At 41.9% G+C, this 24,587-nt stretch overlaps 1 long non-coding RNA gene and 1 pseudogene across 1 annotated transcript; one reads left to right on the top strand and one right to left on the bottom strand.

Moving 5' to 3' along the window:
- Positions 1-6,856: 6,856 nt before the first annotated feature.
- On the bottom strand, positions 6,857-8,940 carry LOC105866195 (uncharacterized). The gene is made up of 3 exons (XR_001151767.2): positions 8,785-8,940; positions 7,602-7,823; positions 6,857-7,022 (listed from the first exon to the last, which is right to left on the bottom strand). It is a non-coding gene; the product is annotated as an uncharacterized LOC105866195 (long non-coding RNA).
- A 126-nt stretch (positions 8,941-9,066) lies between these two features.
- LOC105866196 (ATP synthase F(0) complex subunit j, mitochondrial pseudogene) lies at positions 9,067-9,243 on the top strand (annotated as a pseudogene).
- Positions 9,244-24,587: the final 15,344 nt, after the last annotated feature.

The raw sequence follows: 24,587 nt of genomic DNA, 5'->3' as shown, positions 1-24,587 counted from the left end.
CAAATAGTAAACCTAGGACTGTGAAATTAGGAGATGACTGCTAAGTGCCATTGATTCATTGAAGAGAAAATGCAAGTTCAAATGTATTAATCAGCCATTTAAAGCAGAGAGCCTCTTTGGTGGCCTTGGAGGCACTCATCTCCTGTAGGCAGACAGTGGGCAGAGCTGAAGAACAAGAATGGAACCTAATGGGAAGGACAGCAGAACTCTAAAACAGGCTGAATTCTCAGCTTCAGTAAATATCCTACAGCAAAACCAGGACCCTGATAGAAAAAGAGTGGGACCCTAAGACTTGGGATACAGATATCTGGGGAGATGCTCTTGAGAACCTTGAAACCCCAGCTTTCAGATTTCTCTGAACCCTCTTGGTATGCATAAATGGGCCAGTCCCCCTCATTAGAAGATATACCCCCCTCCTTTTTCTTGAAAGAAAATATAATACTAAAACCTCAAATGAGGCAGGTAGTTTATAATGCTTGCTCTTAGGATCAGTCATCACACTCCCTCCAGGCCCCCAGACTTATACTTAGGGTCAAATATCACTAGGTACTGGTAAAGTACCAGGCCTTCAAAGGGAGGAGGGGGATTATACGCCAAAGGAGGTACAGAATCGGGTTAATATGTACCAGTAGGAAGTGGATGAGGATGGCTAGGAGTGGACCAGGAGGATGCTGGACAAAGGCGGAAGGGTAAGGGAATGCTTGTCCAGGTAGGGTTAAGGGCCTCGGGAGATATGTCTAATATACTGATGCAGTAGTTGTTAGCAGCTTAGAAAAAGTGATTAGTTGCATTAAATGAGATAGAGATGCCAGATTGCCTGGTATACTGTGAAAGAAGGGATTAAAAGACTCAGAGAACCAAGCATGCTAGGATGAGTCAAATACATGAGACTGGAAAACCCATCGGCTGTGTTCCCATTTACCAAGGTGACAAGGAATGCACGGGGAAGGGCTGAGGGTGGGAACCAGAACTACTGAGAAGCTCTATGGAGACTGTTCTCTTTAGGCTGGGACTGACAATAGAAGATGCTACTCCAGAACTGGACTCCCTGTAATCAATGAGAATTATTGGGTCCCAGAATAGCAGAGGCCAGGCCACTCAACTTTCAGAAGCAAGATGAACACAGTTACTGTAACATTGAAATGGTACCCAAGGAGGCCTGACCCACAAGTATCTATGAAAGTGATTAATAGTTCCTGTTGTTCATAGAGGCAAGATAAATTGTAGCCAATAATATTTGCTTAGCATGTAAGATCAAATGAGATCAAGAATAGATGAACATACTCAGCTATATTCACTCTATTATTTAAAAAGAGAGAGAGAGAGAGGAAAAAAATTGAAGAACAGAATAGATGAACAGAAGGCCGAGGCCAGCCATCCCAACAGAAAATAAGATCTCTTGCTCAGTTTCTAGACTGGGATCAATGTTCAGATCCACAACCCATTGACTGCAAAAGGGGTTGGGTCCCCATGTGAGAAGGCACTGAAGCATCTTAACAAGTATATACTGTTAGTGATTCACCCAGTATGTCCCAAAGAGACCTGTGGCTATTCACATAGGTAACTATACACTGGGGAAGGGAAATATACAGTTCTTTCAGGTGCTATTGGATACAAGGTCAGAGATAATCCTGACACATGAGGACCCAACATGTCCTCATGACCCCTTTTAGAGTAGGGGCTTATGCAAACCAAGTAACAAATGAAGTCCTCACCCAGGTCTGTCTCACAGTTGGTCAACTGAAGCCATGGATCCACCCAGTGGTCATCTCCCCAGCTCCCCTAAATATAAATGGAATGGACATTCTTAACAGTTGACAGAACACTTGCATTGGTTCTTTGACCTACAGAGGAAAAACAATTGTAGGAAAGGCCATGTGGAAATCCCCAAACCTGCACCCTTTGGTCGAGATAGTATACGAAATTGCTTGGAATCCTAGAGAAATGGCAGATTGGTGCCACCCTTGAAGACATGTATATAGGTGGGGCTGGTGGTTCCCATAATATCTTCATTTAATTTATCAGTCTGGCCCCTAAAAAACTGGATTATACAGGAAGACAATGTACTGCTACAAATTTAACCAAGTAATTCCCCCAAATGTAGCTGTTTTTCACTAGAGCAGATAAACACATTCTTATGTATATGGTATTTAGCTAACATCTGCCAAATATTTTAAGTGCCCATCAGAAAAAGGGATCAGAAGCAGTTGACATGCATATGCCATGAACAGCAATATATTATACATTCACAGTTTTGCCTCAAGGCTATGTTTGTTTTCCCCCTTCTCTGTCACAATATAGTTCAAAGAAACCTAAACCATCTGATGATTAAGCAGCATGTTACATTGGTCCACCTCATTGATGACATCATGTTAATTTAAACAGATGAGAAGTGGCAAATTCTCTGGACGCCTTGGTAAGATACACATGCTTCAAGGGATAGCATTTTAGGGATAAACTCTACAAAGATTTAGGGGCTTGCCACACTAGTGAAGTTTTAGGGTTCCAGTGATTTGCGGCATGCTGGGTTATCGTGTCTACTAATAAAAAGCTTTTATTTGTACCTTATATGACTTTGTACCTTATATAACTAAGAAAGAAGCACAATGCTTGACAGGTGTCTTTGGGAGGTAGCATATTCCATGCTGGAATACAGATCCTCTTATGAGGTGACACAGAATCCTCCTAGATTGAGTGGGGTCTAGAACACTCCTCTAATGAATCGCTTAAAATAGAATTGCCATCTCAGGTTCTGCTTCAGAAGAGACAAGGTTATTTGGAGCCAGGAGACAGAACACTCGGATATGAGTTCTGCTGAGTTTTCTCCTGGCCAAATGACCAGGCATGTTATTTTGCTCCCTAGACCTCCATGTTCTTACCTGTGAAATGAGGGGTTTGTGCTGGCTCGGCGTTTCTTAACTTTCTTCCATCAGATAACAGACACAACAGATGAGATTTACGTGCACGACACACTCCCAAGGGTGTGCCCCCAGCACCCTAAGGAAGGTTGCAGGTTACGTGCAATTCCCAGCAGGCTGGCTGCAACCCCACCCGTCCTTCCCATGCAAGAAAGGAGACCGGGGTGCAAAGTGGTAAAATCAGGATAATATCGTAGGCATAACCTTGACTCTACTTATTTGTTTTTTAAAACATCATTCATAATCTATCGCACTTTAATGTGTTTTTAAAAATTATTTTTAACGAATCTCATAATGAGTATGTCTTGACAACATGATTCAGAAGCAGTGGTTAAAAAAGCTCTTTAAGATTACTTCCTGCCTCCCAAGTTTTAGATTCTCAAAATGAATCCCAAAAAAAGTTTTGAAGCGTTTATGTCATGTCGGTGCGCCTGTAATACCTGAAGCAAGAGCACTCCTTTGTATATACAAGTTTGCGTCTAAGCTGAATTTGTATCTGATGGGCGCTTCATTCAGTCATGTACCTCGTATTTACTGATTGCATAATTTTGTGTCATTTCTAATATTCTGGGATTCTAAGATGTGCTGAGTCGAATTAAAATTTAGTGTCTTTACAGTAGCGTTTCAAAAAGTTCAAATTAATAAGTGTCAAAAGAGAAAAGGGTTCTATAGTCAAAGAAGTTTGGAACAATTAAGATTAATCAGATTTCTTTACTGCAGAATTTAAGTCCTTATCTAATCTGTTAATATGCCTTGTGAATCTACAGGAGAATAATTTAGTCTGCAATGCTTCCCCAAGATTTTGAACATGGAACCCCATAAAACAAATATTTTGAGGAACACACTTTGGAAAAATTGGCCTTACAACAGTAGTAGGTTTCAAGCATTCCTACACAGTTTTGAGATAATTCTGCAGTGATACCATCCATGCTGGCCAGCCCCCATCTAAGAGAATTATGCTCTGAGTGAAATACAGTGTTGTCTAATAACCATGTCTCGCTCCCTCCCCCATTACTTCCTTCACCATCTACACATAGTCCAGATTTCACAAAAGCAAACAAACAGTGGCTCTGCTCTGGAAGGTGTACTGCCACCCCTCTCACTGACAGCCTTTCATGGCAAAAATGGACCAGAGATCAAAATTCCCAGTTCTGGACCTTGCTCTGGCACTAAGTAGTAAGGTGACCAGGGCCTGGAGATTAAGAATTGTATTAATGAGATACAATAATTAAAATAAGAGTAGGTGTGTTGGTAATGAAATGATGTTTTTAAAATGTTGTTTAGATATAAAATAAAATAAGCCACCTACCACATTTTCAGGTACATAGTTTGTGACCATTTTGAATTTGAGAACCTGGAAAGTAATATTAGTGGTCCTGTTTATAAAGCATTCTGTGCCTGAACTGTGCTAAGTGTGTTTCATTCAGATCTTTGTTCATACGCCATCTCCTCAAAGAGGACTTTCCTAACTATTCTATCTCAGATAAGCCCTCATCACTCCCCATTCTCTCATCAGGCTTTATGCTTTATAGAATTTATCACTGCCCAACATTATGATCTATTATTTTACTGCTTATTTTCTGTCTCCCCAACTATAATTTAAGCTCCATGAGGATAGAGGTTTTCATATGTTTTATTCTATGCCATACCCTAATATCTAGAACAGTGCTTGGAACATTACAGGTCCTCAATGAAGTATTTATACATGGAAGACATTGATGAATGAGTCCTATTATTATCCTCATTTGGTAATTGAGGAGACCAGGCCACAAGAGGTTAAGTCATTTGTTCAAGGACATAGTTAGAAGCAGCAGCACCTGAATTCAGATCCAGGTCTGACTTCCAGCTTCAGCCACGTGGCTGTATGGCCTTTTTTTTAATTTTTTTTTTTAAACTTCTTTTTTAAATTTAAACAGGTCTTTGCAAAAACAGAAGCACAGAAGGGAGCATATATAGAATTAACCCTGCAAACTTATCAAGAAGCATTCATTAGCCATTCTGCCGCTTCCTGAAAATAGTTTTAAAATACCTTTACATTTTACAAACTTTGTTAATATTGAACTGAATGCTTTAAAATGTGAAGATTAAAAGGTACTGATTTGTAGTTCTTTATACCAAAAAAACCTATAACCCTACTCACTTTCCTTGGCTACAAGGGGATAATTGGGAAATATATTTTAGTGCCTGGATATGAATTTTTTTAATTGCATTAGATATACAGTTTTTAAAAAGTCCTATGCACTTCTGTTTCTGTGTGACCAAATAGGTTAACAGGTAATTTAGACAGAACCCCACTATTAATAAGGTTAGAGGAACAGATTTCAGATCCTGATTTCAGAAATGGGTAGCTATTAGATAATGAACTCGTGCCACCCAAGCTGCAGACCGAAGGGAATGATGGCCTTTTAATGAATATCTTGTTGCTTCTCAGAAGGTGGTATCTGGCCCCCCTGGGGGCTCATTAAAGTGTAGATTGTTGGAGTTTACTGATACATTGAAACAGAGTAGATGGACAGAGAGAGGGTTGAAGGAGAGTAAGGGGTAGGGAAAGGGAGGAGGTGCAGAAAAAAGAATCGTATTGGTCTCAGCTGTCAATTCCCAAATGGACCAGTCTGGCTCTCTGGGACTCATGTCCAAACCCTCCCAGAATGAAAAAGATACAGCAGAGGCAAAGAAGCTGCAGGAGACCTGGGATGCTTTGATGCCCAGGTAGGAAGACAATAGCCATTAGGCTCTTTTCAGGTCAGCAGCTCTGGCAGCACCAAGAGACACAGCACTGGCCCAGATACCAGAACTATCCTGGAGGACACAGAGGGAATCTCAGGCATCAGACATCCACACGGGGGCTGGAGTAGAAAGTAATGGGGCTGTGTGCAAATGCCTATAAAACACCACCTGGGTCTCCCAGAAAGCCTTGCAAAGTGGGCAGAATTTACCAGGGTCTGAGTTCCCATGTTTAAGTAAGTGTGGGCAAGTAGTAGGCATTATATTTATTATTGTTATAGCAACTCCATTAGTACCTACAAATATTATTTTTCCTCTTTCAAGGTCTCTGTTTTCTTTCATCTGGTTGGATCTGGGTGGGTCTCCTCCCTCAGGCCACGCTGGCCTCCTAGGCTTCTCCCCATGTGTGAGCCAGAAGGCAAGACCAAAGTGCAGCACTGATCCTTCCTTCTTTGGGACTATCTGTAATTCTCTGGTGGCTTTAAACAGAAAATAGAAAAAAAAAGGCTGGAATAACAACTACATGGGAAGATTCAGAATAGCTCTGAAGTGCCACTTCCTGGTGTTCCCTCTCTCTGGACATGGGTGAGCTCCAGAGAAAGAAAAGAGCCTTTTGTCCTTCCCTCGGTCCAGGCCCAAGCACCTTGCTGTACCTAAATTCCAAAGTGTCACAGGATTTGAGTGAAGTTGCCCTTCATTTCTGGTAGCTGAGTTTTCTGGAGAGGCCCCTTCACTATTGAGCTGTTAACTCACCACTCCTTTATTTACATATTAGTTAGATGAAGTACACCCACTCAGGTTGTGAAACAGCATTCATTGTTTTTGGCGAGTTGCTCTTTAGGTGTAGTCCAGAATCTTCATTCTGAGGGGTTCAAAAGTGTTTCATCCCCATGTCAACCGCATAGTTATGGCTGGGAGTAAAAACTTTGACCTCATAGATGAGAAAAACTCCCAACAGGTGAAGAAAGTAATTAAGCAAGGGACTGCATTTTTATTGTGTAAATTATACTACATTTACTGTAAAGCTAAACTCCCAATAACCCTTATAAAGTCCTCCTAGGTAATGACTTAACCATGAATAGGGAGTTCCAGGGCTGCAGAACAGAACACGTTTGTCCTTTAAATGCTATTGGGAAAGAGCAACTAGATCGAATTTGAAAAAGGCAGCTTTCCCAGTCTTCAGTCACCGAAGGTTTGGCGTGGCTTCAGGGGTGGAATTCTGGTTTTCCCCCCAAACCTCCCCAGCACTGGATTATGCAAATCTTAGGTGTAGCAAGAGTTGGGCATGAAATCAACCGCAATTTTGGACTGTTCGTAGCTTGCATGCAGCTTGGTAGCATGTGCTTTCTCTTCTCCTGGGCCATTTTGTTCTTCATTTCCCTGGAAGTGAGAGGCATGTAACCATTGCCTTCAGGCTCACAAGTTTGCAGATCTCCAGGGAGCACTATGACCATAGAATACAATTGAAAGTTGCCTCCTACAGTTGGAGGCAAACACTGACCCTGATTCCTCTATAATGGGGCCATTCATATAACTGCCTGCCAAAAACCATGTCCATGTCTAGTTGGATATTCCATTCTAGCACTGTTTTCCCCCCATTTGGTTCAGGTTAAGTGATCTTTTTAGCCTCACTCTGTTTATAATTTTTCCCATTCTTCATTCACATTGGGACCTTTCATCTGGTACCAAGGGTTACTATATACAACATCTCTCACAACAGAAATTAGGGAGTGAAAGAAAGTTTCTAAGCTGCTCTAAAGAGGCAAAAACATTTGGTCTGAAAATGGTGTGAGAATTGGCTTTGTGATGGAAAATAAAATTCTAGATCCCAGATCTTGTGTCTTGTGTTGAGATGAAATGAAAGCATGGTGTTCGTGGTAGGTGATAAGAAAAGACAATTGGTTTCCCTACTCCCCAACATAAATAGGTTTGTTCTTCTTGCAACAGGACTTTACTTACAAAAACAGCTGGTTCTCTGAAGAAGTATGCATCCAACTAATCCTCCACACAGATACTTGGCTTCAAAAGAGAAAATAAGTTTGCCATATTCAGCATTAAACTTGATTGCACTTGCCTCTCTGCCTTTAAACAAGCACAGTTGTTTTACCCATTGGGACTACAGGCATGGTGCCTAGGCTAGAGCCCAAGAACATTTCAAGAGCCAATTAAAATACCTGAAGCCTGGGGAGAAAAAAGAAAGAAATGTTTTTGTTCCATTGAACATTGCAATATCAAAATTTTTAAATGTGTCATGACATAGCCGTAAATTATAACATATGTCAACTTCATCAATTATTTCACTCAATATTTCTTTTTTTTTTTCTTAGAGACAGAGTCTCACTCTTGTTGGCCCAGCTAGAGTGCCATGGTGTCAGCCTAGCTCACAGCAACCCCAAAGTCCTGGGGTCAAGCGATCCTCCTGCCTCAGCCTCCCAAGTAGCTGGGACTATAGGCATTGGCCACCATGCCCGGCTAATTTTTTCTATATATTTTTAGTTGTCCAATTAATTTCTTTCTATTTTTAGTAGAGACAGGATCTCACTCTTGCTCAGGCTGGTCTCAAACTCCTGAGCTCAAACAATCCACCCACCTCAACCTCCCAGAGTGCTAGGATTACAGGCTTGAGCCACCGCACCCAGCCTCAATATTTCTTTTTTTGAGACAAGAGTCTCACTCTGTTGCACGGGCTAGAGTGCCATGGCATCAGTCTAGCTCACAGCAACCTCAAATTCCTGGGCTCAAGCAATCCATCCGCCCCAGCCTCTCAAGTAGCTGGGACTACAGGCACACGCCACATGCCCAGCTAATTTTTTCTATATATTTTTAGTTGGCCAATTCATCTCTTTCTGTTTTTAGTAGAGACGGATCTCGCTCTTGCTCAGGCTGGTTTCAAACTCCTGAGCTTGAGCAATCAGCCGGCCTCAGCCTCCCAGACTGCTAGGATTACGGGCGTGAGCCACCCACCCGGCCAACACTCAATATTTCTTAAACATCTCATTACAGTTAAAAACAATTTGTGGATTGGATTTCCTCACTTAAAATTTCTCATGGGTACCCAATAGTTGCTGAAAAATCATAGCCAATTGTGAATCAAAGGAGTTACTAATACAAAAGTATTTTCAAAAGCCAAATTAGAAAATACCTTTAAACAATTTTTTTACCCCAAATTATGTTGGATGTGAGTACATTGGCTATGTCTGATAGAAAAATATGGGTGGAGCTGCCTAGGATTTAGGGAATCCCCAAATTGTTCCATGTAGGGGTCATTTCCCCTCCCTGAAATATTCTCTTTAACTTTCTCCACAACCCACATTCTTCCCTGCTTTAAACCGTTAAAGAGCTGTTCCTTCCGCCTTCCCGGCAGCCTCCGCGCGGCGCCTGCGCACGCCGTGACCTTTGGCCCAGCTGCTGTTCTGGCTCCGAGATGCTTCAAAGCGGTATTAGAAATGTGTGGGTCCCCATGAGACCCTACTATGCCCAAGTTTACCAGGATATCTGGATCGGAATGGGCTTGATAAGCTTCATGGTTTATAAAATCAAGAGCGCAGATAAAAGAAGTAAAGCTTTGAAAGCTCCGGCACCTGCTCGTGGTCATCGCTGACCAGCCTCACTCAGCGTGCACAGGAAGTGCGATGTCAGTCTCAGTGAGCGGCCATAGACGGGAACAGGGAACAGCCTGTACACTACTATAAGTGCCGTTTAACACACACACACACGCACACACACACACACACAAAGTTAAAGAAAACTCCCTCAAGAACTTTTCTTTGTTCTAAGCCACTGGGCTCCTTGACTGTTTCTTTAGCAACCAAACTTGGAAAGACTGTATTTGCTTGTGTTTCTGACAACAATCCTATAATTTTATTCTGAGATCTTAAATCTACATTATGTCCTGTTTCTGAATACTCTCAAAAAAAAAATCTACATTATGTATTTATGTTATATTTCTATTAAAGTGGGAGCCTTGGCTGCGAAAGTGTTTGTTCATTCATTTTTTCATTCAGCAAACCTCCCCATATGTTGGGTGCTTGGGATACAATGTTGAGTAAAGCATGGTATTTGGCCCTTCCTTTCAAGACATTCGCAGTCTAGGAAAGAAGATAAGAAGGAAAGCACAACTGCTCCTGGAAGTTTACTCTCTCTTGCTTAGCCTGGCACTGGGCTCAACATGTTTTCATTTATTTAGTAAGTGTTTTCTGTGTGTCAGACGCTATTCACAACACAGGTGCTGTTTAACACTGGAAAATATTAATCCATTTAATTCTCAAAGCATTTCTATGAGGCTTTACTATCCTCACCATTTTATAGATGAGGACTTTGAAGCACAGAGAAGTCATTTGCTCATGATTAGTCACAGAGCAAATAAGTAGCAGAGGTAGGATTTGAACCCAGACAACCTAGCTTCAGAGCCCATCCTGCTGGCTTCTAGGGTATGAACTGAATCATGTGATCAGTATCTGTGGGCTCTTAGAAAATGCTACCTAACTCATTAAGGACAGGTAAGATGAAATAGGCAGGGAAGTCTTCACAAAGGAAATATTTAAATTGCTTTGTATGAACAGGACTTTTCCCAACAGATACATTTAGAGTACAAGATTGAGAAAGGCATTCCAAGTAGAAAGACTAGTCTATGCCATAATCTATATGGATAAAACAAACAGATACCATAATTTGTTCTGGGAAATGCAAATAGTTTATATGACTGGAACTCAATTTGTTTAGAGAGGATTCATGGAGATGAGGCTTGAAAGGGAACCAAGGAAAATACAATCTTGTTGATCATTGTGAGGAGTTTGGCTTTTGGTCATTTCTGACTTTGGTTTGTTAAATGTTGATTGCCCCTCCCCCTGCACTTCTACCCCTTCAAAACCATGAAATAAAATCTTGATAAGTTAAGCTATGCAAAAAAAAAAAAAATCCTTAATATTCATGGAAGAAAATGCCACAAAGTCAAAAGTCAACCAAGAAATTAGGATAAAATATTTATACTGCACCGCACAGTCAATTTTTCTTTATGTACTAAGGGTGAATATGAATCAATAAGGGGGGAAAAGATCCAGCAAATCAAGAGACAAAGACAGTGTAAATAAAAGGAATTTAAACATTTCTAACTGTGCTCTGCCCACTTATAATAAGAGAAATGCAAATGAAGACAAGAATAAGATATCATTGTCACTGTTGGTTTGGCAAAGACCAGGGAAAGAAGCCACTCGTATTGCTGGTAGGAGAGTGAACTGGCACAACCTCCATGAGGGCGATTGGGTAATATCTTTCAATATTATACAAGTGCATATTTTTTAACCTGGCAGTTCTTCTCCTAGGAGTTTATTCTACAGGTATATTCACACATGGATATGATATACTTACAGGGATATGTATATTACAATATTGTTCGTAATAGCAAAACATTGGAGGGAAACCTATGTCCTTCATTAAGGAACTGGTTAAGTGAATTACATTGCATCTATACCATGGAATTTTAGGCTGTCTTTAAAAAGAGAAAGTTGAGACCAAATGAGGAAGAGGAGACCAGACTGGAAGAGGAGAAGAGACTGGATGAGGAAGAATAGATGAGAAAGGAAGAAGAAACAAAACCAGAAGAGGAGACAAGACCGGAAGAGGAAGAGGAGACTAGATCAGAAGAGGAGACCAGACCGAATGAGGACAAGGAGATGCGACCAGATGAGGAAGAGTGTGCTCAATTCTTATGCAATACCTCATTCAGACCTCATGAACCATCCTATAAGATAGGTATTGTTCTTTACCTTGTTTACAGATGAGGAAGCTAAGGTTTAGGGAAGTTATATAATCTGCCCAAGGTAACCCATGAAACCAAGAATAAAAACCAGGCCTGACTCCAGAGTCTCTGCTCTTAGCCATTATGTGAGTCAGGTATCTTCTTTCTGCCTATATGGTTGTTCCCACGGCTTCCTCCAAAGGTCCTCAGGCTGGCCCTGGGCCTGAGCCACAGCTGCTGTCCTGGTGATTTCCAACTCCAGATTTTATTTTTACTGTGGATGGTGGAGGGGCACAGTCCTGGGCTGAAGGGCAGAAATTGGGCTTCTTGTGCTGTTCCGTCTCTGGACACAAGAGGGTGAACTCTCAGTGGGCATCTCTTGCACTAGGCCTCACTTGCCCCACCGGTAACATGGGAAGAATAATCCTACTCCTGGTGCCTGCCAAAACTACTTTTTTCTTTGAGATCATATATGGAAGAAATCTGCATAAAGGATTAGCACTTATTAGACTATGTATAGATCTAGCCCCCAACCAAAGTTCTAGATTTAATTCCCAAAAGTTCCCAGCAAACTTGGAAAACCTCAAAAGGATCCTTACCTCCTTGCCTTTCTTCATGCCTTTCCACGTATCTGAAAGGCCTCCTCATCATCATTTACCATAATCCTATCAAAAGGGCCTACTTTATAGGTTTCCTCCTACAAGTGTTTGTGGACAGCTGCTCTTGAAATGATCCATTTGTTCTACCTAATCTTTAAGACAGGCATCACTCCTAGCCTTACCATATAATTATTGATGTGTAGGGCATCTCTTTGATGGAGGACATGTGTTGGTTTTTGCTTGCCTAATATCTTCTCCCCCTTTTAGTAATAGCAACTTGATTTTCCTCTGGGAAAGTGAACAACCTTCCCTAACTTTTAATCCATATAATATGGATGGGGTCAACCCTACTTCCAAATCCAGAGGTAGGCATGTGACATAGGCCTATTCAGAGTTACTTTAATGGGTTCAGTGAAGGGCAGGTGACTCAATTAAAAGCATTGAGAATTACTTCTAGGACTTTTGCTAGGACCATTGGCATAAAAACCTCTATTTTTGCTACCATTGGATGTAAACATGGAGTGGTGAGGGGCTTTCACATAGAAAAAAAATTCCTGAGAACAAAGCCACCCAAGAGCAGGTTATAGAAAGAGACCTAATCTAGAGGATAACATTGTTGGAAACCCTTGGATCTTAGATTCATCTATTCCTGAAACTGTTAATAGAAGTAACCTGCCTAGGACAAATTCTGTCCCCTGCCCACATTCTTTTTTTCCTTTTAAGCTAGTTTGTGTTGGGTTTCTATAATGTAGAATAGAAAGATAGGAACATATCCTCAATTTGTTTATGAACTTCAAGGGGCCAAAGGTCTGACCTTTTTGACTTTATATCTCTTAGAATGGTACCTGGTAAGATGGAGGGTGCTCGAGGTGTGATGATTGATTCATTCAATCTCACTTTCCCTGGGCACCTACAAGGAGCTGAGCTAAGCACTGGAACCACAAGGAATAATTAGGCATAGTCCTTATTACCGAGGAGTTCTGAATTTAGTACAAGGAGGAGGTATGAAAATGAACACTTTATAACACAACTTGGACTACAATAGAAATCTGAGCAAATTTTTGTGGGATTCCAGAGGGTTGGAGGTTTGGGGAGATGACATGAAGGAAGGCTCCTCAGAGGAGGTGACATCTGAGTTGGGTTCTTAAAGAATAATAGAAGTTTCTAGGCAGAGAAGTGGGCATGGGGAAAAGGTGTCCCAGGGATGATGTATTCCAGGTGGAGAGAACAGATTATATATTAATAATTATAAAATTAATAATATCACCATCTTCTGTTCTTCCTGTAGCCTCTTCACAAGATCCTTCCTCTTTATTTTCCTCTGCCTCATCTAGCAGTGGAACCATCATAGTGGTGAAGAGCACAGGCTCTGAGCTCTGAAAGATTTTGTTTCAGCTAGACAGGGTGCCTAATGCCTATAATCCCAGTGACTCGGGAGGCTAATATGGGAGAATCACTTGAGCCCAGGAGTTTAAGAGCAGCCTGAACAACATGGTGAGACCCCATCTCTACAAAAATAGAAAACTTAGCTGGGCATGGTGGTGCACACCTGTAGTCCCAGCTACTCAGGAGGCTGAGGCAGGAGAATCACTTGAGCCCAGGAGTTGGAGGATGCAATGAGCTGTGATGATGCCACTGCATTCTAGCCTGGGCAACAGAGGGAGACTTTGTCTCAAACAAACAAAGAAAAACATTTGGTTCTGCCACTTACTACACACATGAGCTTGAGAAAAATCACTTACATTTTACAAATAAGGACAATAGTGTATTTGCCTTATAAGATTATCAAGAACATTAAACAAAATTACAAATACAAAGAATGTGCCTGGCACAAGGTCATTCTCAAGAAATGTTAGCTGCTATTATTTTTATTGTCATAATCAAGAACCTTTAAACACTAAGGAATAAAAAACCAAACTCTAACTGGCACAAACAGTAAGGAAATTCTTCATTGCACATAATAGGGGGTCTCAAAGTGCAGCAGGCTCCAGGCATGGAATACTCAGGGCTCTGACTCCTTTTCTCTGCAGTGCTCCCAGCTCTGCCCTCTTCTTTGTATTGGCTCTGTCTCCAGGCTGCCCTCATTGTCCAGAGATGGCTGTGTCACCAAGTCCTATACAATTGTGACAACGTGACAACATTCTTCCTTGTTCACATCCATCATGGAGAGAGGAAAAAACCTCCTCCCCCAAACAGAAATATAAATCTGCTTAGGCCACCTTAGCTTATATGTCTATTTCTGGACCAATGACAGTGACCAGGGCAATTTCCTGTCTTGATTAGCTTAAACCTGGCTTCCTGAACTGGTCACTGGTGAGGTTGGGTGACCACTATTGGCTTAGACTATTTGGGATCCACCCCTACAGTTAGAGATGGCTTCCAGCTTTTTCCTGATCACATGGCTACATTATAGCATGGGCAGAAGGGCTCTGTTAGAGAGAAGGAAGGAATAACTGGATGTTGGATGGACAACCAACAGCGTAGTGTCTCCTGCAATGATTACTATTTCATTTTTTTGCATGCTAGTTCACATGTGTCTCTTGAGGCCTTGGCTCAAATTGTTTCTTATCAGTGAGGTTTGCCTTGACTGTACAAGTCAGTTAGTCAGTAAGTCAGTGAGTCAGTCTGTCTCTCTCCACTTGCAAAGACAGACCTCTTTTGTTTTATAATAAAAAGCTGCTCATGTGAAAAAAAAGAGAGAAATAAAAAGAGAAAGTCTGTCTTACATGTGTAAATGTGGCAGTATCTCTAACACACAATGAAAAAAGCACAGTAAAAAACAGTGGATTAGATTTGTTATCATTTATATGTGAGTGTGTTTAAGGAAATATATACATACAGGCTTGAATATACATTAAACACTTCTGGAAGAATCATAGGAAATTGATAACATTGGTTTCCTTTAGGGAAGGAAACTTTATAGCTGAGATAAGAGGGATGGTGAACATCTACTTCTTAGTATATAATATTGGGGTCTTTTGAGTTTTTGCCATGTGTTACCTATATTGATTTTTGGTTTTTTGGCCATGTATTATCTAGTTTTTAATTGCTAAGTTTTAAAATGTTGGTTGACCCACTCTGCTTGCATTGTTCTGTGTTTAGTAGGAAGGTCAATTGGTATATGTTTCATGGACTTGACCTTCCATAAAACTCTAAACTAAGCTTCTTGGGGGAGGGAAAAGAGTGAAGAGCTTGGACACAATATGCTGGAGCCAAGGGTTGAAGGTGGCCCGAGGAGGCTGGTCCTTCTCCTACCTGCTGGTGTGGAGTCAAGGCACCGGGCTCCCTGCAGGACAGACAGGTGGGAGAGAACACAGATCTAGGGAAAGGCGTGCAGCGGAGCTCTTTGGAAGATTGTGTTTACACTCCTTTGCAAAGGCTGGCTTGCTGGTTAATCAAACCCAGAGATAAAGATTGTGAAACTCCTGTCTGGCCTGGGTTTGGGTTATAACCCTGGGTATGTGTTCACTGCCACATTCTGGCATGTAAGTAATCTTCACTGACCCTAATTAGAACACAGCTCAGTTTTCCTGAAAGGGATGAATTTAGATATCTATTTTTAGTGAAGTATTTGGTATCAGTCTGCTTTGGTTTAATGTGCTTATGTGACCTCGCTGAAGGACGGATTTCCTCAGCCAGTAAGGCTGCAGTGCAGAAGACCAGAGTGCCCACTTAAAAGAGACCACTTAGACCTCACAAGGTGTAATTAATAAAGAGAATCAAGGATCCAAAATGATTTCAACTGACAAGTCCAGGCCCTTCTAACTAGTGAAAACTGCCCAGTTGCCTTGCAATATTTTTTTGCCAGGAGACAACTCCTAACTGAAATGTTTAAGCGACTTCTTGTTGAGCTGGTTTCGGAGGATTAAGCTCAGTGTAATTTCATCTTTCCCAGGTGTGAGACACTTGCGTGTGCAGTAATATGATTCTGTACTGTCAGGGAAAACAGTGTGTCTTTGTCAGCACTGTTTCACAGTCAAACCCCTGAATCATGACCTCACTTCCAGGTAATCACTCTTCGCAGGCTTAAAACTCCTGGTGTTACTACTTGCCCTTCTGCTGAGAGACACAAAGGTTTGGCTGCTGGCGTGTGGTCATGCCGGTCAGCAGAATGGGGAGGATCTGCGCATTCCCTTTCCAATTCCTTGGATTCAGCTTCTGAGGGCTGAGCAATCCTATCTCTATTTTCAAAAAGGGTAAAAACTGACAGCCTGAACGAGAGTGATACCCTGTCTCTACATAAAATAGAAAAAATTAGATGGATGTGGTGGCATGCACCTGTAGTCCCAGTTAACTGGGAGGCTGAGGCAGGAGGATAGCTTAAGCCCAGAAGTTCAAGGCTGCAGTGACCTATGATGACACTACTGCACTCTAGCCGGGGTGACAGAGTAAGACCCTGTCTCAAAAAATAAAAGAAAGGTAAAAAACAAAATGTTTAGTAATTTTTATTTGCTTTAGAGGGTATTTAGATCAATTATTTTTCTGATGCTTTGGGTAATATCTTCAAAAATGGTTTTCTACTGAATGTTTTCATTTTTGATATGTGATATATACCCTGATATATAAAGTACTAGCTACAATTTGTTAATAATAGCCTACATTTATTGAGTTATAACTAAGATTCATGTACTGTTCTATGTGCTTTCATGTATTATTGCATTTGATGCACAACACCGGAATTATCATGTCCATTTTACAGATTGGAAAGTACAATGCAGGCGAAGTTAAGCAACCTGACCAACGGCACTAGGCTGGTAAGTGGGTGGTTGTGGGATTCAAACCCAGGAATCTAACACTGGTGTTAGCACATAACCACGAAGTCATTCTGCCCCCATTAATATATGCCAGACATGTGACAATGCGAAGAGGTGATGTTTGTCATCCTCCTTTTACAGATGGGTAAATAGAGTCTCAGAGAGTTGTCATGTTACCTAAGTCTCACAGGTAGTAAATAGTTACTGCTAGGTCAGATCCAAATCTGAGCTCTTAAGTCACAAATCTTCTGATCAAGAAAGGTAAATCCTATTTCTATCTTGGTCCACATGGAGACTAGCACGTGTGATTGACAGATATGGGCTATGTTGCCATTTGGCTGCACCTGTCCATACAGTGAGGGATTGGAAGTGAGAAACAGTTGTATTCTGAGCTAGGGATTATAGAAATGTGTTATTCTAAGTCTTGCCGCCTTACAGTAGCAAGGAGCAAGAAAAGAGTCTCAAAGAGATGGAGTCTTAAATATCATAGGGCAAGCCCGATAATGTCACAGATGAGAAACTCTTGCCTTAGCAACAGAAAGAAAGCAGCTTACGCAAAGTCACAGAGAAAATGTTAGTGGCCTTGCTGGGGTTAGAGTCAGAGTCTCCTGACACCTAGTCCAGTGGTCTTTCTGCTATACCTATTGGTTTCCACAGAGTTTTGCTGGCCCTTGCATTGCAAACCAAAAGCAAAAAAACCTGTCTGGGCACTGTTTCTTGTTCCATGGTTTAAGGTCAGTCTTGTTCTTCATTATCAGCACTTTAAAGTCTTTTATCAGAAGTCTCTATCCAGTTAGCCTGAACCAGATGGAACTGCTGCTTTTATGAGTCAAAAAGTTGAATATGACAAATTTATAATTGTTCTGATTGATAGCTTTTCATTAGGAAGCAGCGATTAGCATATTTGGCCTTAAATTTTGTAAATTAGGAAATCATGTTCCCTTACTGGATTACTTCTTTATCCCTCTAAAACCCTACCCTCTGAATCTATATGGATACTTGCTACTCTTCCTTTTCCTTCTAGAGGAAAACAAGTAACAACTTGACAAGAACAGAGGAGGTTCACCATAGCTAAGGCTTTCCCAAGGCTACCAAATAGAGGGGTTGTTAATATCTTCCGTGTCCTTGGCAATTAAACTTTAAGATGTTCCTTCCTTAATTCCACCATTTTCACCACCAACTTCTTTATAATGCATTCTCATAGCACTCCATAGCTTTCTCTTGTAGCACTTATAGTTTTCTACTCACTTGTAAGATTTTATGACTAACTTCTTCCAGCTCCATGAATGAGGCCAGAGACCTGACTGGTTTTGCTCATACTACATTGGAGCACTTAGCACATTGTCCAGGGTAAGGGTAGATGCTCAACAAATATAAGTTGAATGAAAGAATGAACAAAAATCAAAACAGAATGTTCTGATTTATTCCTATCCACCCCATCCAGTGAACCTAATGTAAGAACATGCTATTTAAATTTAAATTCAGTAATGGAACTCTATAGAAATATCCCATCTTATCACTTGGAGAGACACACTTGTCTCAGGCCAACCAATGACCTACACTGGGTGCCAGTGTACTCAGGAGGCAGCCCTGGCAAGGGCTGTCTTTGAAATTTCTTTGTATGGCCATGAGGCTAACATGTAGGGTAACTTAAATTTGGATCTCAAACTTTAGGGGGTTTTAAAATCCCTCAGCAAGCCCTCGCCATAAACATTTGGTCATCATGCTTTCTGACCACTGGGATGAACATTCTGGCAACCCCCCGCCCCACCTCTCTGGCAGGCACATATGTGCACAGAGCAGGCCCAAGGATGGCCTTGCAGTAAGTCAAGCCATGTGGACACCAGCTGGTAGAGCCACTACAGCAAACAGAAGCAGGAGTTGGAAGTGTGGAGGCAGAAATGGAAGATTCACTCTTCCTCAGTTCATGAGGGTCAGAGGAGTTTGTGTTGGTTGAGTCACAGTCAGAACCAATTGGGGCATAGTAGAAGGTGCTCTGGAACAGATTTGGGATGGGGTGGGGGTCTTAAGATTTTTGAGTCAAACCATACCTGTCATCCCTTGTCACTGACCAGTCCCTCTTTGAAGAAAATCACCTGACCCTACAATTAATCTATAGACTGTTGATGACCTAGGAAGGCCAAATCCATACAGACTAACCTATATCCTGCCCTCCCTGCATTCCAGAGTGGTACCTGATATTATGCCTGATGTTCCTGCAGAGAATGAGACTTAGAGTGATTGTTTTGTTTGCCTAAGCTAAGGCATAGAAAGAGTGATCTTTCCCCAGCCAGAGTAAGTACAGTATGACCTGGCGCCTTGACTGCTCTTAACTACCTTGTAATCTTCTAGTCCAGATCATTATCTGCAGGCTGGGCATGCTAGAGAGTGGAGTTGCCCCACTGACATCTCAGCAGGGAATGTGATCCTCTCTGTTTGTGGAACAGAAGAGGGCCAGGCCCTGGGAAACAGCTGAGACAGAATGCTTGCTTGAGAAACCAACTCATCAAACAGGACTTATTTAAAGTATTAATAATTGGTCTAAGCTTGGGTTGAAGTTGATGATGGCATAGACATAATTGCCTGTGACTCTGTCTTTTCACTTCCAAACTTTTTCAAGAAGTGGTCTATGCATACTCCTCAAGGCATTCTGCTTAACCCTTTGACATTGGGCTTCCATTTCTCAGTTGCCAGCTCCAAGCTGGGCCACCTCCACTGTTGGATCTGGGTTCGTTGGTACTTTCTATTGTCACTGCTGTTCCCCTTAATGGTTCCCTGCTACCGTTCTTGTCTCCAAAGCTCAAATGTAGGCAAGAGAAAATGTTTTATAGCCTTCCAACTTGGGGTGAATCCAATGCTTGATTTATTCATATGCTACACTGATTGTGGGAGATGTAGAGTCCAACTCAGCCCCAAGTTCTGAGTCATGAGAACCAGGATATATACTTGGTATAAATTCCCAGCTGTGTGACTGACCACAACCTCTATGCTAAAAGATTGACACGTCTGAATGCCAAATGGGGATGCTAAATTGTTATCAGCAGGGTCCCCTTTGATTGCCGCTTCCCCACATCTTATCAAAGGAGGGAATAGGGGAAGACTGTTGGTCTGAGATACACAGACACTGGAAGGTTTTGTGAGAAAGAGCGTGTTGTATTTAAAATTTAAGGACTTTAGGCAAATTTCCTAGAATGCACCAATTTTCCTTTTTGCCAAATTCAAGGGTGCAAAACAAAATATAAAACTAAACTACTAGTTATTAAGCAGTATACCTGACAGTTTGCATACATTATTTCATTTACACAACGTTTAAAGGAGGCATTTTAATCACCAATAAAGATTTGTCTGAGGCCACATCACCAATAAATGGTGGAGGTAGGACTCAAAGTTAGGTTTTTCGAAGCTAAAGTCCATGTTGTTAACTATACTATAGAACAATTTTTTCCTCTATCTTCTTCTTGATTTTTAGCAGTAGATGATAATTTTACCTTCTCTTTCCCTGTTGAAGTTATCACATATTAAACTAAATGCTATGTTCTTCTGGGTTTCCACGTGCTTTCTCTTTGTCCATTTCCTTTGCTGCTTCCTCTTCTCTCTCTTACACTCCAGAATGTACCCCAGAGCTCACTGTTTCTCCACACCTTTGGAAAGACCATGTATATGCACAGCTTCAGCTAACACTTCCAGGACCCCACCAGACTCTAAATTGCAGGACAACAGAGACCAGCTCTATCTTATTCACTGGCAAATTCCTAGCCTCTTACAAAGAGTAGGTGTTTGATACATGGGTGGATAAATGGATGGGAGAATCAATGATCTGCTCAAAATTCTCAGATACTTTTTCTCGAAGTTCCTAGCTTACTAGATCTTTCCACCTTGGTATCTGCCATTGCCGTGAAATGGTAGTAAGAGTTTGGTGGAACCAAATGTGGGTTTCAACAAATTGGCGGGGCTGCCACACGCGACTCTCTCATGTTTCCCCATTGGAGGCAACTGTATTACTAAGGTGTGATATAGATGTTCTACAGGGGAGAATAGTAACTCGATTCCCTCTGATGGCATAGGTTTGAGCTCCTTTGGGAGGGTCCCCGTGAAGCCACTGGGTGAAGTCCTTGCTAAGTAGACACAGATAGAAGATAGCAGGATATGAAATGATTGGTAGCTCATTTAGGGGTGACAATATCACCACATACATTTGGGTCAATGCATCCTAGTATTGACTGCCCAGGGGAGACTTAATTACAAGTCAAGTCGAGACATGGAAGAATAATGGGCTCACAGCTGTGAGAGTCACAGCCCTATCAGGGCTTCCAGATCTGTCTCTTGGTTGCCTCCTTCTGCTGTGAGTCGTCAAATATTTTTATAAAACTAGGCTGTGAATGAATGCCAAATTAGGTGGCTGTCTTTAGTTGCCTGGGGTGTGGTTCACTGAGGATTTGTTCAGTCTGAAATAGTCAAATGACCTCTTGTGGGGGAGGAATTGTCAGGAGGGACTTAGAGGGTGGAAGACACCTACTGGCGGAGTCCTCTTGTCCACCTAAATTTTTCATACCTGTTCTGCAGTATGTGCTTCCTGATGGGTATTAAATTGTGCTTCACGCTTCATGCCTGCTGTCATATTTATTTTCATGCTTCTACACCAGACCAATTGGATCCCAATTTTCCAATCTTTCTCCTTCTAGGCCCCAGATCAGCCAACCAGGCCATTGCCACTGCCAACGCATTTATAACCTCAGGCAATTTCTTTTTTCCATACAAATGAGTGATGAGATTCATCTTCTAAAACTGCCCACCAGAAGAATTTTTCCCTCATCTCTGTCTTTCGAGGCCACCCCTGAGGGGGGATATAGTGCAGCTGCTGACCATTTCTGGTTTCTACCACATAATGAGTTGACCCATCTCTAAACCAAACCTAGGTTTTTTCTCCTCTGTCAGCTGGTTGTAAGGAATCCCCATGTGGCCATAGGGAGCTAAAGGAGGGCACTGGTGCAACAGCAATGAATGACATGGAAGCCTGGGTTACCTGCCATTGCCACTTGCTCACAATCTCTGGCCTAGCGAATGCTTGGCCCCCAGTGTTCCACTTCTATTTATGATACATCATAGCTGGGCCTGTCTGAACTATGTCTTGGTGGGTCTGACAAAACCTAGCTCATGATAACAGATGTTCTGGATGCATGATCACTTGGTATATGAGTCAGGGTTCTCCAGAGAAACAGAACCAATAGGATAGACACACACACACATATGTAGTATATGTATATACACACATATATAGTCACATACACATATAGAGAGGAAAGAGCAAGAGAGAGTGTGTGTTTATTTTAAGGAGTTGGCTCATGAGACTGTGGGGGCCACATGTCCAAAATCTACAGAGCAGGCTGACAGGCTGGAGACCTGGGGAAATGCTGATGTTACCATCTCAAGTCTGAAAGCAGTCTGGAGGCAGAATTTCTTCCTTCTCAGAGGACCCTGGTCTTTTCCCTTAAGATCTTCAACTGACTAGATGAGTTCCATTCATATTATAAAGGATAATCTGCTTTACTGAAAGTCTTCTGATTTAAATATTGATCATATCTAAAAAATACCTTCCAAGCAACATCTAGACTGGTGTTTGACCAAATATCTGGGAATCATTGCCTAGGCAAGTTGACACATAAAATTGACCATCACCCTTGGTGTTTCATAGACAAGTTCCATCCCTAACAGCACCCAGTAACACACTAGAGTTTTTCAAAAGGCAAACAATTCTCCATTGCAGATAGCATGGCCTTGCTTCAGAAACCTGGGGACTTGCATAGTCAACCTCCGACTGGGACTTAGCACAAACTACACATGACGTTTCTCACCACAGATTCTCAGATATCATAGCATCTTCTGGGTCATCTGGACCAAATGTCAAGGAGCTGCTATAAAGCTCTTTCCTGCTCTGGGACCCACTCAGAGCTGGCAGTCTTTTAAAACACCCAGTGTATGGGCTGGGGTAGTATTCCCAGGTGTGGAATACCCTAGCCTCAACGATGCCTAACCTCTTCAGAATCTAAAGAGGTCTACAACACATTGTGCTTCCTTCTTTCTAATAGGAAATATAAGATGTAATAATTTGTCTTTCACTTTGGCCGGAACATCCTAGCATGCCCCTGACCACTGGATCCTTAAAATTTTCCATAATGTCAAGCCCCTGAATCTTCATAGGGTTTACCTCCCACCCCCTGGAGCAGATGCCAGCCATTTCTTGAGCACTCAGCCATTTAGTGTAATGTCATCGATGTGGTTGATCAATGTGATCATGAGATACACAGAAAGCTCAAATCTTTTTGGATTGTATTATAGGAGTTAGCACTGACATAGCCCTGAGGGAACACTATAATTCTTGCCTATTTCACACAAAGTTGAACTGCCTCTGATCTTCTTTTCTGAAAGAAATGGGTGGCTTCACATGACATACCCCAGGCCACATTTATCTGCTCCAGCACAAATGCCATATCCACATGGCAGCTGCAGTTGGGTTTGCGTCGTCTGCTCTCATCCTCTGTGAGATCTGTCTCATTTCTGCAGGGGCCCACACTGGCGAGTTAAGCAGAGATAAAAAGGGTATCTCTACCCCTGCCTCCTTTAGATCTTTAAGGGTGACATTAATTTCTTTCATCCCTCCAAGGATATGAATTTGTTTTGTATGTAATATCTTGCCTAAGGGCAAGGAGGGAGTGGATAGCTGTTTCACAAGTTTCTACCTGGCCTTCTCTGCTGATACAGCTTTTGCCCCACAGGCCAAGGATCCAATGTGCAGGTTGCACCATCTTCCAAGTATGTCTAATACAAGTACACATTTGGAAATGACCAGCAGGTGCATCCATGGACCAAATGAGCCCACTGTGAGCCAGACCTTGGTCAACTGTCCATTCATAACCTGGTCCCAAATGACCCTACTGTAACAGGGAGGACCATGATGACACATTGGGTCTCCAACTATCAATATCACCTCAGACCCTGTGTCCAACAGTAATCAAAGTTCCCCCTTCCCCCAATGTAGAACTACCCAAGTAAATAACCAAAGGTCCCTTTAAGAGAGGACTAAAAGAATAATATCTCCTGCCATGGTGTTGCAAAGTCCTTCTATCTGGAGACTGTCCTCTCCTTCAATCAATGGGTTCTAGGTCCAGATCACAGTTGAGGTCATGTAACTGGATAGGGGATTGTGAGTTTTCATTCAGTTGACTGCCCACAGCCTCCTGACCATCCACCCTTTTTTTCTTCTGATGGTACAATTTCAGTGCCAGGCCTCTGAATCTTTGTAGGGTTTATTTTTGGGTGCCTTTGTTGACTACCCATATATTTTGCTCTTACAGATGCTGTGTTTTTTAACTAGCTATATAATTCTGCCAATGAAGCCCCCTTGACTGAAATTTTGACCTTGCCACTCAATATCAGGTAATCGCAACCCCTAGCTTTTGATGGTGAGAAGCTATCCCCTGATCTCTATTGTTTTGGGGTCTTATCATCATTGCTGCTTGTGAGCCGAGTGCTGTGATAGTCTTTCTTACTACCACCCTGGGGTGGTTGGTAATGCTGGGCTCCCTTTTGTCCAGTGCTTTCTATATCCAGGCCTTCTTGTGCAATGCAATAATCTGGTGTGCTGTCCAGCCTTACACAGTACATCCACTCCAGCCTGCCCACTTTCCTAAATCTTTTAATGCCTTCTCCCACCATCTGCTATGGAAATTCTGTGTCTCAGTTCCACTCAGGATGGTCATTGCTTTTTCCATACTTCTAGGACCCATCCATGTAGCAAGTTGTCTCCATCCGCTGGGATCCTAGCCAAAGTGTTAAATCCTATACCTAGGAAAATAAA

This window comes from Microcebus murinus, chromosome 4 (genome assembly GCF_040939455.1).
Source record: "Microcebus murinus isolate Inina chromosome 4, M.murinus_Inina_mat1.0, whole genome shotgun sequence".
NCBI lineage: Eukaryota > Metazoa > Chordata > Mammalia > Primates > Cheirogaleidae > Microcebus > Microcebus murinus.
This window is presented reverse-complemented; position numbering and strand designations above follow the sequence as displayed.